General features: G+C 43.3%; 1 protein-coding gene across 5 annotated transcripts in view; it reads right to left on the bottom strand.

Moving 5' to 3' along the window:
* The window catches only part of Pogz (pogo transposable element derived with ZNF domain), a 41,092-nt gene that overhangs the window by 35,857 nt on the left and 412 nt on the right, over positions 1-4,823 (bottom strand). The gene's annotated exons all lie outside the window — the stretch shown is intronic.

The raw sequence follows: 4,823 nt of genomic DNA on the forward strand, positions 1-4,823 counted from the left end.
GATAGTTTGGTTGGTAATGCAAGTTAGGATAGAAAGTGAATTAGGTACAACACTGTGGACTCACCAAGATAGAACAGATAATGGAATATTAAGGTCAGCCTGGTCTACAGAGCTGGTTCAGAACAGCTAGGGCTGTCACACTGAGAAACCCTGCCTTGAAATATAAAATAATAAAATAAAACAAAAAAGACATTGATGGCTAGCTCTAAAAATGTAATTTAATGGTTTTTAGCAAGGCAGAGGAAACGGGGAAGAAGCACAAGGCTTGTCAGAGCCACATGCTCAAATGGGCTAGTGTCCCTTTAACTACCATTATCTTTTTGACTAGTTAACAATTTAGGCTGAATTTCTTAAGTTTCCCTAATGCTAGAAGCAACTATCATGAGATATGTATGCATCTCATGATAATTGATACATACATACACACACATTTTTCAGACACTAAAAAATAATCAGAAAAAAAGAAGTGGAGGGGTTGTTTAAGAAATGAATCCTAAACTGGGCGATGGTGGCACACGCCTTTAATCCCAGCACTCGGGAGGCAGAGGCAGGCGGATCTCTGTGAGTTCGAGACCAGCCTGGTCTACAGAGCTAGTTCCAGGACAGGCTCCAAAGCCACAGAGAAACCCTGTCTCGAAAAACCAAAAAGAAATGAATCCTAGGGGACTGGAGAGATGGCTCAGAAGTTAAGAGCATTGCCTGCTCTTCCAAAGATCCCAAGTTCAATTCCCAGCAACCACATGGTGGCTCACAACCATCTGTAATGAGGCCTGGTGCCCTCTTCTGGCCTGCAGGCATACATGCAGACAGGATATTGTATACATAATAAATAAATAAACAAATATTTAAAAAAAGAAATGAATCCTAGGTAGATTCTATAGGTAGCCAGATATACTGTGAGACAAAGTCTTTAATTAATCCATTATTAACATCTTGACAAACTAGCTGGTTTCTGCATTTTGCAGTAATTATACTGGTAACATGATCTTTATGCACTCAACAGGCATTATTTTATTTTTTTATTTTTGGTTTTTCGAGACAGGGTTTCTCTGTAGCTTTGGGGCCTGTCCTGGCACTCGCTCTGTAGACCAGGCTGGCCTCAAACTCACAGAGATCTGCCTGCCCCTGCCTCCCAAGTGCTGGAATTAAAGGCGTGTGCCACCACCGCCCGGCTCAATAGGCTTTAACAACATAACTCACACAGTCCTATCAGTAATACCAGTCTTATCTTTGGCATTCATCCTAGCATCCACGATAGAGCATTTGCCTAGCATGTGCTCGGTCCTCATTTCAATGTTCCACATGCTGTAACTTGTGTTTTGGTAGGTTCTTTTTACTTCTACATTAAAAAAAACTCTTGATTGTACATCTGTGAGAGCAGATAGATGCATGTGTTCTGTGTGTGCAAAGGCCAGAACCAAGTGCCAGAGGTCCTCTCCTATCACTCTCCCCAAACTTGGAGCTTGCATCTTCTTGGCTACACTGGAAAGCCACCTAGCCCCACAGATACTTCTGTCTCCATTGCCAGCAAAGCTGGAGCTACAAGTATGTACAGGTTGCCCAGCTTGTCACAATGAGTGCTAGGATTTCAACTGCTGAGCCATCTCTCCAACCTCCACCCTTGTACTATTTCACACTGTACATTGATTATGTGGAAAGCACCAATTTACTGAGTTATGCCTACCTTCCAAATGGCATTTTCATCATGCCATTTTAAAGATTTCACACACCATGTAATCTCCCAATCTCTCCCACACACACACCTCTTCTCTAGTTTTGAGGCTTTCTCCAGGACACCTTGAACTCAAGTTAATCCTTCTGTCTCAGCCTTTCATTGGGATTATCAGCATGGTACCATCACACCCAACTACCTATTTTTATAAATTATTTTTATTTTCTGTGCATTGGTGTTTTGCCTGCATGTTTGTCTGTGTGAGGGTGTCAGATCTTGGAGTTACAGACAGTTGTGAGCTGCCATGTGGGTGCTGGAGATTGAACCCAGGACTTCTGGAAGAGCAGCCAGTGCTCTTAACCACTGAGCCATTTTCCAATCCCTCAAACTACATTTTTAAAGTCACAGTTATTAACTATGGCTATTATTTTTTTAAAGTTTGCCAAGTCCTGGGACAATGTTAAAATTCAAACTGTTTAGTTTTTCAGAATTCTAATTTTCCTTTAATTTTATCAATGGAAACAAATGCAATTGTTTTCCTAGTACTGACAAAACTCACTCCATTCATCCAGAATGAACAATGACGTGTCAAGTCTAGTCTGTCCGTCATCCTCACAGGGGAAAATGCAACTCAACGCAACAAGCGGCTTACAGCAACTCAATCCCACAGAAGCAGTCCCTCATGACAACAGTCCCACCTCCAGAGCGGTGGGCAAGACCTTCATACAATAGTGTTGTGACTGCTACCACAATTCAATTTTCTGATTGAATCTGAGCCCCCTCCCGCCTTCCAGGAGGGAACTTAGATGTAGTGCTTTAAGCTTCATCAAAAGCTTGTAGCTTGGCACAGATACACAGATATCAAAACCTATTATAGTGCTAACCCAGGAGCCCAGGAATGGGAAATATATTCAATCTTAAAAGAACATTAAAAACCTTGTAGGGTGAAAAAAAAAAAAAAAGCTTGTAGCTGAGAAGGTAGTAAGTCCTAATGGGGAAGCTACAGTTGTTATTTTGCTACATGGCCATTACATACCCACCAAATGACCTTCTAAACATGTATGTTTATGCACACAGTGCTGCTGTCGGCTCTGGCCAGAGAAGCATCTTTCTGCAATGTTTCGTCATGCATTTCATTATGCAAAGACTCATCACTGGCCAAAGTGCTAATAAGAGGCTGTAGAAGGCAGCTCAATTCTACAAGGACTCAGAGAGGAAGCGGAAACAATGTTCAGAGGCTGCGGCTCACTGACATGCGCTCTTGAACTCACGGCAATTGTGATGACCTGCACAAACCTGCACAGGGCTATGCCAACACGCCATCGTGAAAGGGAAGGGGATCAGAACCCCACCCTCATCTCTAGTCACTTAATGCACTGGGGTAAAAAGGGGTTTTCATCATGGTAAGTTGCTCATTTCCTGTAATCAAGACTAAACTCACCAGGTCACCCACCCCCATGGCCAAAAAGTTATGAAGGTAGGAGGGGGTTGGAGGGAGGGGATAAGGAGGAGTGGAAGGGGGAAGAGAGGGTAATGGGGTGTGAATACAATCAAAATACATTACACACATGCACAAAAATGTCATAATAAAATATATACTCATGTATAATTAATACATGCTAATGAAATACTTTAAAAATACTTCCACAGACAATATAAATGCTTCATATGGGCTTTTCATTTTTATTAGATTCTTAAAAATTAAAGATATACTCCAAAGCTGAAATTGAATTAATGTCAACAGTCTCATGATAAGCTGCCCAATCTCCATCAAGGGCATTCTCAAGTCAACACACCAGCCTATGGTGACACTGCCTTGCTTTTACCTAAATTACTTTTGAATCACCAGTGCAAAAGTCATGGGAGAAAAACAAAAAAAAGCCTTAGTTATAATTCAGAATAGTTATGGCCTCAAAACTCCCCTGACAAGGTCTGAGGGCTATCTCCTGGGCTCAGTTAACCACAAAGCGAAAATTCCTAGATTATATCCCCCATTCACAAGATGGAGTGGCAACTCTTATGCCCCGGTCTGCTCTCAAAGTCCACTCTGTTTTATTTCGGTTTGACATATCCCACAATATAGTAAGAGGACAGAATCTAATTATTTTAACATATTTTGATCGTCTTTCTACAGAACCTATAATTGTTAACGTCTGGATTATCTCAGTTATGAGTGCCAATTGTAAAAACAGCATTGGCCCTCCACCCTGCCCAAAACCAAAAAAGTTATGGGGTGCCCATTGTAAAGATGGCGTTGGGCCTCCACCTTACCCAAAAGCAAAAAAAAAAAAAAAAAAACAAAGAAAACTTTGAGGCACAAAGCCCTTAAACTGCACGTTTTACAATCTTCAAAACATTTTTATGTACTCTAAAGTTAAGAAGACTAGGATCAATAAGTCACCATCCAAGCTCCTAGATCCAGAACAAGGTCTGGGAAGCCACTGTTCAAGCTGCAGCACCCTCGTCTTCCCCTTCACCTGGGGAAATTCCTTTTAAACCATTTTTTTGGAGGCGTTTTGTGCTACAAAGGGAGGTGAATAGAAGTGTGGGGAAAAGGGGCTACCCTCTGCACTGTTCTGTAATATACTACACTTCGATCTCCATTTCCTCCTCGAGAACGAAAAGGCCAAAGACTCTCAGCTTTTTCTGAAGGCTTAAAATAAGTGAGAGGAGAAACGTGCAGTGTTAGTGACAGTTTGAAAGAATTCCGCAACCCGGGAGAGGAAACCAGGGAAAGCAGGTGGCTCGATGACATTATTCTTTTTCAGTAGGTGTTGGGAATCTAAAGAAAATAGTCCTTGGGCTAAACATGGCGCCTACAGCGGCAGGACATAATCACCAGAAAATAGATTCTGCCCCATACCATCTGTAAATCACGGCGCCATCCTTGCATAAATTTGGGGGCCGAGGGAGGAGACTTCGTCAACTAGCTGCAGAGACTTGGGATGTCCTCGCAACCGGAGCGGGATTACATAACACAGGGGACCGGCAGAGCAGTCGCTTGCTTCCCTCCTCCCGCTCAAAACCAGCGCTCACGCCTCCACCCGTGGGGGCGGCGGGAACCCCCGGGCTCCGCCGCTCCCTCCACAGCTGCGGCCCCGCGTACCAGCCCCCCATCCCCAGCGACCGCCGCCCGCGCCCGCGCCGCCCA

This window comes from Microtus ochrogaster, chromosome 21 (assembly GCF_000317375.1).
Source record: "Microtus ochrogaster isolate Prairie Vole_2 chromosome 21, MicOch1.0, whole genome shotgun sequence".
In the NCBI taxonomy this organism is placed as follows: domain Eukaryota; kingdom Metazoa; phylum Chordata; class Mammalia; order Rodentia; family Cricetidae; genus Microtus; species Microtus ochrogaster.